The following is a 12,135-nucleotide window of genomic DNA, read 5'->3' as shown; positions in this document are numbered from 1 at the left end:
CTTTCAATGAGTAAATTTGAAAATTTTGAAGAAGTCCAACTCATCAATTTTTCCTTTTATGGATTGTACTTTCTGTACAATCTGTTAAATCTTAGTACTCTGTCTACTCCTAGATCCTAAAGATTTTCCCCTTTTTTTAAAAAATGCTTTACTGTTTTAAGTTTTATATTTAAATCTATGATTCATTTTGAGCTGCTTTTTGTATCATGGGTGAGGCTTATGTTGTAGCTTATTTTATTGCCTGTGGATGTCCATTGGCTTCCCAGGTGGTATGTGGCATTAGTGGTAAAGAACCTGCCTACCAATACTGGAGACATGAGACAGGAGTTCAGTCTCTGGATCAGGAAGATCTTCTGGAGGAAGACGTGTTAACCCACCCTGTTATTCTTGCCTGGAGAATCCCAATGGATAGAGGAGCCTGGTGGGCTATAGTCCATAGGGTTGTAAAGAGTTGGACATGGCTGACATGATTTAGCACCCATGCGTGGATGTCCAGTAGCTCCAGCACCATTTGTTGAAAAGGCTATCTTTCCTTCATTAAATTCTTTTGTACCTTTGTTAAATATCAGCTAGGCATAATTAGTACGGGTTTTCCCCTGTGTTCTCTGATTTTTTATTCCATTGATCTGTGTGTCTGTCCTTCCACCAATACCACACAGTCTTGATTATAAGTCCTGAAATTAAGTAGAGTGAGTCTTCCCATTCTGTTCTTTTTCAAGATTGTTTCACTATTCTAGTTTTTTTGGCTTTTCCATATAAATTTTAGAATAAGCTATGTATCTAAAAAATCTCACTGGGATTTTGATAGGAATCACATTAAACCTATATGTCAATTTGGAGATAATTGGCATCTTTAGTATTACTGAATCTACCAATCCTCAATCATGGTCTGTCTATCTGTCTACCTATTGTTTGGTTTCTTTTATCATCTTTGTATAATTTTTAGCATGTAAATTATGGATATATCTTGTTAGAATTTAAGTATTTCATTTTGAGCAATAATAAATGGCACTATATTTTAAGTATCAGTGTTTATATATTTTTAGCTACCATATAGAAATAAAGTTGATTTGGTATGTTAATCTTGTATCCTGTGACCTCACTGAAATAATTTATTAGCTCTAGGAGGTTGGTTGTGTGTGTGTGTGTACAGATTTCTTGTCATTTTCTATATAGATAATTATGCCATCTGCAAAAAGGAACAATTTTATTTCTCCTTTTTCAATCTTTTTATCTTTTTTTTCTTTCTTGTCTTATTGCAATGGCTAGAACTTCTCCCACTATGTGTTGAACCAAGAGTGGTCAAAGCAGACATTTTTGTCCCGTTCTTAATTTTACTGGGAAAGTCACTGTTAAGTTTAATGCTAGTTAGGTATACGTTTATGTAGATAGCTTTTTACCAAGTTGAGGGAGTTTCCTCTATGATTATTTATCAGAGTTTTTATTTTTTTTTGAATCATGAATGGTTGTTGAATTTGTTAAATGCTTCTGCATTGATTGATATGATCATGTGATTTTTCTTCTTTAGTTTGTTAATATGGTGGATTATACTGATTGGCTCAAATATTGAACTAGCCTTGAATTCCTGAAAGAAATTTCAGTTGGTCATGGTGCATAATTCTTTGTAACATATTGCTGAATTCCATTTTCAAATATTTTGATAAAGAGTTCTGTATCTAATTCATGAGGGCTATTTATCTGCAGTTTTCCCTTTCTTTCTTTCTTTTACTATCTTTGTCTGATTTCGGTATCAGTGTAATTAGTATTAATTCATAAAACAAATTGGGAAAGATTTCCTTTTTTTTTTTATTTTCTAGAGAGATTGTATAGAATTGGTGTTAATTTTCCCTCAAATAACTGGTAGAATTATCTAGTGAAACCATCTGGGCCTGGAGATTTCTTTTTTTAAATCGTTAATTCAATTTCTTTTATAGTTATAGGGATATTCAAATTATGTATTTAATACGAGACAAATTATGGTAGTTTGGGCTTTTGAGAATTAGTTCGCTTCATCTAGGCTTCCCTGATAGCTCAGTTGGTAAAGAATTCACCTAAAAAAAAAAAGAATTCACCTGCAGTGCAGGAGACCCCAGTTCGATTCCTGGGTCGGGAAGATCCACTGGAGAAGGGATAGCCTACCCACTCCAGTATTCTTGGGCTTCCCTGTGGCTCAACTGGTGAAGAATCTGCCTGCAATGCAGGAGACCTGGGTTCAATCCCTGGGTTGGGAAGATCCCCTGGAGAAGAAAAGGCTGCCCACTCTGGACTGTACAGTTGCAAAGAGTTGGATACGACTGAGCAACTTTCACTTTTCACTTCATCTAGGTTGTCAAATATGTATATAGAGTTATTCATAGTATTCCTTCATCTGTTTGGTGTCTGCAGGGTTTGTAGTGATGTTTCCTCTTTCATTCTTGGTATTGGTAATTTATGTCTTCTCTCATTTTTTCCTTGTCAATCTTGCCTGCAGTTTGCAATTAAACAAAGAACCAGCTCTTTTTTTTTCCCATTGATTTCCTGTATGGTTTTTCTGTTTAATTTAATTGATTTCTGTTCTTATCTTTATTATCCCTTCTTTCTGCTTGCTTTGGGTTTATTTCTCTCTGTTTCTAATGTTTGCATTTAGTGCTATAAATGTCTATTTTAGCACTGCTTTAGCTGTGTCCAACAAATTTTGTGTTGTATTTTTATTTTCATTCATTTCTATGTACTTTAAAAATTTCCCTTGAGACTTGTGTCTAGTTTCCATTTTTTTGTGTGTGAGATTTTCTTGTTGTCTTTCTGTTTTTGATTTCCAGTTTGTATTATGGTCAGAGAACATTCCCCATGATGTCAGTTCTTTTAGATTTGTTGAGGTTTGTTTTACAGCTCAGGTTATAGCCTCTTTTTGTATATGTTCCTTGGTCATTTGAAAAGAATGTGTATTCTGCTCTAAGTGTGTGGAGTGTTCTCTAAATGTTGATTCAATTCTATTGATTGATAGTGGTATTGAGTTTTTTCTTCTATACCCTTGCTCATATTTTATTTCTTCTATAAAATGTTCAGTGGGAGTACTGAAGTCTGTAAGTATAATAACACTGTATTTATCTATTTCTTCTTTCAGTTCTGCTGTTTTGTGCATATACATTTAGGATTGCTTTGTCTTGGGGGATTGACCCTTTTATCTTTTATGATGTATCTCTCTATTCTGGTCATTTTCTTTGTTCTGAAATCTGTTACTTTACCTGATATTAATTAATATAGCTACTGCTGCTTAACTTTGATTAATGTTTGCATATTGTGTGTTTTCCCATCTTTTTACTTTAACTAGGCCTATATTGTTCTATTTGGAGTGAGTTTCTTGAAGATAGTATTGTATTTTTCTAAAATTTCCATCTGATTCTTTATATATTCTCTTTTTTGCTGAAGCTTTCTATTTTTTTGTTTCAGACATGTTTGCAATTGCTCATTAAAACACTTTGTAATGGTGACTTTAAAATATTTATTAGGTAATACTAGCACCTCTGAAATTTCTTATTGGCAGCTATTGATTTTTAAAAATTCAGTTTGAGGCCTTTCTGGTTGTTGGTGTGGTGATTTTTGATCGAAACCTGGACATTTTCATATTGTGTTATGAGACCTTGGATTTTATTTAACCTTCCCTTTTGGTTGACTTTCTCTGACACCACAATGGAAGGAGGTGAGGAAGTCTACCTTGTTAATATCAGGTGGAGTAGATGTTGACACTTGAGTGGGAATGGCTCCTCATACTGCTGGGTGGGGTGGGGATTCTGGTTCCCCACATGGTCTCACTGACACTGCGGTAGGAGTGATCTAATTACCTTTGGTTGGTGGCAAAAGTATTGTTCTGCACTAGAGCCCCTCTGACATTCTCCCAGTGTGCTAGGGAGGGTGTTCATTACTGCTGGGTTGGGGAGAAAGTTCCCATCCTTCATGTGGTTTCTACTGATACGGTAGGGAGGTGGAGATTATATTACTGGCCAGCAGAGGTGAAAGTCTCAGCTTTCTACTTGACTTTCTTTGACAGCATTCTGGTGAAGATTTGGAGCAGCTCTTATGGGAGTTGGAATCTAGGCTTTCCTGTCAGCCTTTTCAAGTATGGCTTGGAGCAGAGTCACAGTTTTCTTAAAATTAATTAGTTAGTTCGACTGCACCAGTTTAGTTGTGCCATGTTGGATTTCTGATCTTCCTTGCAGCATGCAGGGTCTTTAGTTGTAGTGTGTGAACTCTTAGTTAAGCTCTGTAAGCAAGAGAGTGGCAGCATGTGGGATCTAGTTCCCTGACCAGGGCTTGTAACCAGGCTTCCTGCATTTGGAGCACAGAGTCTTAGCCACTGGACCACCAGGGAAATCTGAAGTCATAGTTTTTGTTGTGGTATTTGGCTAGAGTAGATAGGATAAAAGTTTTCCGTTTCACTAGGCTGACCTTTTGTTCACCCCTTGATTGGTGAAAACAGACGTTCATTGGGACTGTATGTCTGTGGGCTTCCCCGCTGGCTCCGCAGTGAATAATCCACCAGCAATGCAGGAGATGTGGGTTTGGTCCCTGGGATGGGGAGATTCCCCTGGAGGAGGAAATGGCATCCCACTCCAGTATTCCTGCCTGAAAAATCCCATGGACAGATGACCTTGGTGGGCTACAGTCCAAAGGGTCACAAAGATGTAGACATGACTGAGTGTCTGAGCATTTTATTGGTACCTGCTGATGTCATCAGGTTCTTGGGTTCTTCAGCTGCAAGTCTGGGATATATGAGGCAAAAAAAAAAAAAAAAAAAAAACCCAAGGAACTCACCATCATGTTGTTCCTTGAGTTTTGATGTACTTAGCCAATCTGCTTTCTTCTCTCTGCCTTTCAGAATCTTCTGTTTATTTTATACATAGCCAGGATTTTGGGGGTGATTTTTAAAATTGTAGTAGAGTTGATGTACAAGGTTATGTAATTGTACAGTATAGTGGTTCACAATTTTTAAAGGTTATAGTCCACTTATATAAAATATTAGCTATGTTCCATATATTGTATAATATATCTTTGTGGATATATATAATATATATTATATAATATACTCTGTCACTCGTATAGTATAGCCTTGTAGCTTATTTTGTGCGTAATTTTATACCTCTTAATTTCCTGCCCCTATGTTGCCTCTCCCCTCTCCCTGCTAGTAACCACTAATTTGTTTTCTGTATCTGTGAGTCTGTGTCTTTTTTGTTATATTCACTGGTTTGTGTATTTTTTATTTTCCACATGTAAGTTATATGACCGTGGTGTTTGTTTTTATCTGTCTGGCTCATGTAATGCCCTCCAAGTTCATCCACATTGCTGCAAATGGCAAAATTTCATCCATTTTTATGACTGAGTAGCATTCCATTGTGTGTGTGTACATATATATATATATATATATACACACACACTACATTTTCTTTATCCATTAATCTGTTGATGAACACTTAGGTTGCTTCCGTACCTTGGCTAGTGTAAATAAGGCTCCTATGAACATTGGGGTGCATGTATATTCTTGAATTAGTGTTTTTTTTTTCTTTGTATATATATACTCAGTAGAATTGCTGAGTAATTCTCCTAGGGTAATTCTATTTTTAATTTTTTGAGACACCTCCATACTCTTTTTCCACAGTGGCTGCGCCAATTTACATTCCTACTAACAGTGTACAAGGTTTCCTTTTTCTCCACATCCTTGTTAACATTTGTTATTTGTAGACTTTTTGATGATAGTCATTCTGACAGGTGTGAGGTGATGTCTCATTGTGGTTTTGATTTGCATTTCTCTGATGATTAGCAATGTTGAGCGTCTTTTCATGTGCCAGTTGGCCGTCTGCATGTTCTCTTTGGAGAAATGTCTCTTTAGGTCTTTTTTATGTTGGATAGTATGAACTGTTTATATATTGTCATATCCAGGATTTCTAGTTGTGCCCAGTGGTAGGAATATGGAAAAGTACCTCTACTCCATTTTTCTGGAATAATGTGTCTTTTAATTCCTCCAAATAGATATATTTTACTAGGAAGTTAGGAGTTGTTGTGAACAAGAGTGAAATAGTTATGGGGAAAAGAAGAGAGTTTCACTGTGGTTTATTTATAGTGTTTTTGAATGTTTGAGAAGAGTAGAGGGAAACAGATTCTGCCACTCCTAAAAAAAGTGTGAGTACCAATTGAATATTGGTGCATTCATTCATTCACCATTCAGCACACATTTAGAAATCAACTGTATGCCTGGCAGTGTGATTGATGCTAGGAATATAGACAGGTAAGTTTCTTTTTGCCTGTTAGGAGCTCAAAAACTAGTCTGTCGAAGCCTGACATCCAAATAAGCAAATAATGGTAACATCTTATGGTAAGTAAACTGAGTATTGAAGGATGAGTTGAAGTTCTATAGGTGAACTGGAAAAAAGATAATGAAGGCAAAAGAAATGGCTTGCCTAAGAGCACAAAAGCATAGCATTTTTTGGATTTAGGAAAATGGCAAGCATCAATGTAGAAAGAATAAGGGGGTCATGTATGTGAGTATTAGTATTAGGCTAAAAATACAGGTTCGGTCAGACTGTAGAGGGCTTTAATATGGTATGTCATGACAAGGAAGTTTTACACTGTCTGCAGGCAATGGAGAATATACTTTAAGCTATTTGATTGAGCATTTTAAAATAATGATTTTTGTTATATTTATATATATTCAAATATATCCTTTAATATCCTTTTACATATGTGGATGCAAGACTTTGACAGTCTGACTTCTCTCTTTTCCTCCTACTTTGCCCTGTATGATCATCTGTGGCTAGAAATGGGGGAGTGAAATGTTCCCTTAAACATCAGAGTGATTTGTGTAAATGTAACAGATGCACAAGTGTAGCTCAGGATGAAGCTATTGTTTCAAACCTGTTCTCACAGACAGTTTCAGTTTTACTGGCTGGGTGTGTGACTATGTGTTTAAATACAGTAACACCCAGTATTAATCCTGATAATCACCTCACAATTCGTTTATCCCCTCAGTCATTTCAGTTTACTTATAAACAGTGGTCTTTCATAGATTCTAGTAGAGCTGTACACTGATAGGTCATATTAATTTTAGGAAATGAAAAATCCATATCTTCTCCGAGAATGGGAATGTATGATTTAGCTCATTTTGTTAAAATAGTTAAGATATTCTTTATCAGGCAGAGTGTTACATTAATTTTTCACTGTTTTCTTCTTAATCGTTCACATTTATGATCACTATTTCTTCGTGTCTTTAGGTATATTCTATTAGTATCTATAAATGTTTCCCCTCTTCTATAATAGCATATATTCAAACCTTATGGGATTCCTAATGTATTGGTGTATTTAAAAAAATTCCGTATACAATAACACTTTATTTTTATGCTGTCTAAATCTTTTATTTAAAGACATCTGGTATGCTTGGCTCGGCGGACAAAATATGACAGTGCTGAAAAGTAGTATTAGCAATTCTTATGACTTCTTACATATTTTAAGATGTTTATGGCAGAAATTACATACTGTGGTGGATAGAGTAGCAGACTAAGAAAAATTTATCACTGATATACATACAATTGCTTACTTGTTTGTGACTTTGGGAAGATCAGTAGCCTTTTCTGATTGAATGATTCTAATTTTAAACACAATTTTATAATTGTGAGGGAAGCAAAAATTTCCTGGAATATCTGTGTAATAAGAATACTGAGATTTTAAACATAGTTCTTGTTTTTTAAATTTAGCATATGATATTGCTACCATTAATGTTCCTGAAGTGGCTCACTTGAGTTCAGTTTTCTTGTAATGATTAAAAACATGCTCTTGATATAGTCAGTGGAAACTTTTTGGCTTGAATTTCTGAATGAATTATCAATGAAGATATAATACTCACCCTTACTTTTCCTTGTTAGATAAGTTCTTTAGATATTAAAACTGAATTAGTGTTAAACTAAATTTGAGACATTGTTGTAAAGTTCAATTATGTTTTGCTGCTTACAGTTTTAGTTCAGAAATATTAATTGACTGCACCCTACCTCCGTAATGAGACCATGACAGATCATGCTATCTATCAGATAAACACGTAGGAACCAGCTCATAGTATCAGATACGCTCATAGAACCAGCTCATAGTATCAGATACGCGTAGGAACCAGCTCATAGTATCAGATACGCGTGGGAACCAGCTCATAGTATCAGATACGCTCATAGAACCAGCTCATAGTATCAGATACGCGTGGGAACCAGCTCATAGTATCAGATACGCTCATAGAACCAGCTCATAGTATCAGATACGCGTGGGAACCAGCTCATAGTATCAGATACGCTCATAGAACCAGCTCATAGTATCAGATACGCGTGGGAACCAGCTCATAGTATCAGATACGCTCATAGAACCAGCTCATAGTATCAGATACGCGTGGGAACCAGCTCATAGTATCAGATACGCTCATAGAACCAGCTCATAGTATCAGATACCTCATAGAACCAGCTCATAGTATCAGATACGCGTGGGAACCGGCTCATAGTATCAGATACGCGTGGGAACCAGCTCATAGTATCAGATACGCGCGGGAACCAGCTCATAGTATCAGATACCTCATAGAACCAGCTCATAGTATCAGATACGCTCATAGAACCAGCTCCTAGTATCAGATACGCGTGGGAACCAGCTCATAGTATCAGATACGCGTAGGAACCAGCTCATAGTATCAGATACGCTCATAGAACCAGCTCATAGTATCAGATACGCTTATAGAACCAGCTCATAGTATCAGATATGCTCATAGAACCACCTCATAGTCTGTGACGTTTCAGCTTGTGTGTGCTGTCTTCTGCTGGGTGGAAAACGTTCTCCCAGCTCAAATGAGTCAGCCACCTTGCTGCCTTACTAGTGACTTATTTTGCTTAAACTTTGAAAGTCTTTGTGTTATATTTGCTAAGGATGGAATGAAGAAAGTTCCACTCACCAAGCCAGATTCCCTCACATATAAATGATTCTGGGAAGTTCTTTGATTGTAGAATAATTAATTTTGCTATAAAAATTTTGCAGTTATCTGGGACACTGGTTAAAAAGAGGAACTTGAGTTACTATGGTAATGTCTATAATTTACATATATTTATGTATCTCTTATTGAAGCCAAAGGTCAAGATTCAGTCAAACCAGGGAACTCAGCAAGTCATGACCAACTGGCATTTTTTGTATGGTGAGCGGCCTTGTGATTTCTGTGCATTTCTTTTTAGGACTGAAGTTACTTAAAAGTTGTGCATGCTTGGTAGAAGTGCATAAGAAGAAGAATGCTGGAATTTGATCTAATTCACTATACACATGCCAGATATATTTTGCTTTCCTGAAAAAGTTGTACTATCTTTTCTCCTTCTCTAAATCTGTTGCCTTTCTAAGCATGATACCAAAGGCAAATATCCTGAGAAAAGGGTGATAGATTTTAAGACAAAATTTTAAAGTTTCTGTCAGCCAGAATCCACTATAAACAAGATCAAAAGGTAACTGACAACTGGGGACAATGAGTGCAATACATATGGTGAACAAAGAGTTAAAATAAAAAAGCATGTAGTACATGTTAGGTCATCATTTCATCTGGAGAGCTAGGTACTGTTGTTATCTTTATGTTATTGATGAGGAAATTGAAGTCTGGAGACGTCTTACTGTTAGTGATAGATTAAGGCTTCAAAACTCAGGCAGTTGTAGCCTGAGCTTATGCTGTTAGCTATTATATTACCTGGCCTCCACTCCTGTAGATATCCAGAGACATGAACAGGCAATTCACAAAGACATCCAGTAGCCAGTAAACATGTAAAACATATTTATTTTTTAAAGAAGTCAAGTAAGTGCAAGTGAAAATAAGAAGGTACTTTTGTATATGAAACTGTAACAGAGACGAAAAAATTATTATGCTCATTATTGGCAAGATATAGAAAAACCACACTATTGACAAATCCTTTCATTGGGAAAATTACCTAAAAAATTCTTTAAAATTCTATAAAGTTTTAACATTACAATTCAATTTTTAGTTCTTTGAGAAAATAATTGTGTATGTATGAGGTTTGGTTTCAGGACATGAACACAATATTTGTTTATGATAGCTACACACTGGAGTCAGCCAAAATGCCCAACAATACAGTGGTTAAAAAAATTATATATATATATGTATATATATATGTATAGTATTAAGAGGAAAACCAGGTCATTAAATCATGAGGATTCCATTTAGAACATGTAAATTTTACATTAATAAAAGGCTGGAAAATTTAGAACAAAATATTGGTAGTGATTATCTCCAATTAGTGGGACTACAAGTTGGTATTTTAAAATTTTCTAAAATTTCCATAATTTAAAATTTTTGATTTATATTGAGGTTTGACAGAAAACAACAAAATTCTGTAAAACAATTATCCTTCAATAAAAAATTAATAAATTAAAAAAAAGAGCTACTATGAAATTTCCTTTAAATTACCTATTTTTAAGATTTTAAAAAGCATAGCCACAGATTTGGAAAATGGAAATTTTGGTCTCTCTATTTTTTAAGTTCTGATTAACAATACATCTGGATCATTATTTTGGTCTTAAAATTGATAGTTATCAGTAATGTTATTCCCAAGTAAGCTTGAATGATGTTATTTTATTTGTAATTTCAATGTGAAGTTTTCTTTATCTCATTTGTTGGCCAAATTTTTCTTTTTTTCTTTTCTTTAATCTCTCCACGTTCATATTTGCCTTTCTATTACTATTTTTTTCCAGTGTATTTTCTACTTTTTAAAAATACCTCTCTTGTTTTTAATATTTGTTCTTTCGTAACACACTGTTCTATTGTTCATTTTTCCAATCCTCCTTTTCCCCATGCGGTGAAAATTTTGCAAATTTGGTGTGAAATTTGTTGTGATGAATAGAAAATGCCTACTTGGTTATTTTATCATTAATTATTAAATGTGATTAAGATTATAGAACCTAATTCTCCATAATTGATGTTTAAATTTCAGCATTTGTTTATAAAATTGCATCAGTGTTTTTATTTTCTGTTAATGTGTGATTTATTTGTTAGGTCTTGTTCCTGAATAGCTGGATTTTTTTCTTCTCTGAGAAAGTGACCTGTCTTCCCTCTCCTTTCAGTAAGTCAGTTCTGATTTATTTGGAGTCATGGCACAGTACTAGATGATTCAAGCAGAGGAAGAAAAAAAGATCTGTGGCACTTTATTTTCCACTTTCCCCTGATAAAAGTCCTAAAGGTATCTAATATATGCTGTTTTGCATTTTGCTCATATGTGTCAGGCAGAGTAAAGTGGGCAGGGATTAGAGACCTTTATATTGAAAGGAATTATTTTGAGGCTGCTGTGACAAATCCGGTGGCTTTGATTTGCTGCAATTCTATAATTTGAACACTAAGTGGCACTAAAGCCTAGGTCACAGATAAAATATTGTCGATTTAAATTATAAGATTCAGGGGTCTCTTGATAGGTATGGCTTTAGGAAAATGCAAAAGGATCAATGAAAGGTACTTTGAGCTCAAAAAAAAGATAAAAAGTTAGTTAGATAATCAAGTTATTTTTGGGAACTAGAAGTTTACCACCTCTATTGTTGTTTGAATATATTTGAAAGCAGAAAATAAACTTGTTAAAGTGACCAAAGATGATTTACCTCCCTGCAACCTATTCTTGATTATTTCCCCTTTTTCTTTGCAGAAGGGAAGTGAGTCTATACTTACAAGAAAGTTGCAGACAGTGCTCCCTTATGTATGTTGTTAATCTATTCATCCACAGGTGGCAATATTCACAGTAAACACTACTTCTGAGCTCAAGCATCTTTAGAGACTATTTAGTTATACCAATAAATGTATGTTTGTACATTTGATTGAATCTGGGATATATCAGTGTCATCCCAGTAAGAAAAAAATCAGAATTTATTTTGGAGGGGAAGAAAATTATACTTGTTTTGTTACTTCTCTAAGCATTAAATTCTGAATTTTTTTTTCTGCTAACATTCCACTGGTTTAAATACTCTCCCCAGAAAAAAGGCATATTCTTATCTCTTAAGTTTTTTTTCTAGCATGTATTGGACTTCTGGCTGTATCTATTTTCATTATTTCAAAATTATTTTTTAAAAATTATTTTCTCTAAAATTGCAACACATATATTTTACAGTCTC

At 34.8% G+C, this 12,135-nt stretch overlaps 1 long non-coding RNA gene across 1 annotated transcript; it reads left to right on the top strand.

The window, feature by feature from the left end:
* The first annotated feature begins 8,451 nt into the window (after nt 1-8,451).
* On the top strand, nt 8,452-11,227 carry LOC110132886 (uncharacterized). The gene is made up of 2 exons (XR_002312608.2): nt 8,452-9,181; nt 11,036-11,227. It is a non-coding gene; the product is annotated as an uncharacterized lncRNA (long non-coding RNA).
* The last annotated feature ends 908 nt before the right edge of the window (nt 11,228-12,135 follow it).

Source organism: Odocoileus virginianus, chromosome 13 (genome assembly GCF_023699985.2).
Source record: "Odocoileus virginianus isolate 20LAN1187 ecotype Illinois chromosome 13, Ovbor_1.2, whole genome shotgun sequence".
NCBI classification, from domain to species: domain Eukaryota; kingdom Metazoa; phylum Chordata; class Mammalia; order Artiodactyla; family Cervidae; genus Odocoileus; species Odocoileus virginianus.
This window is presented reverse-complemented; position numbering and strand designations above follow the sequence as displayed.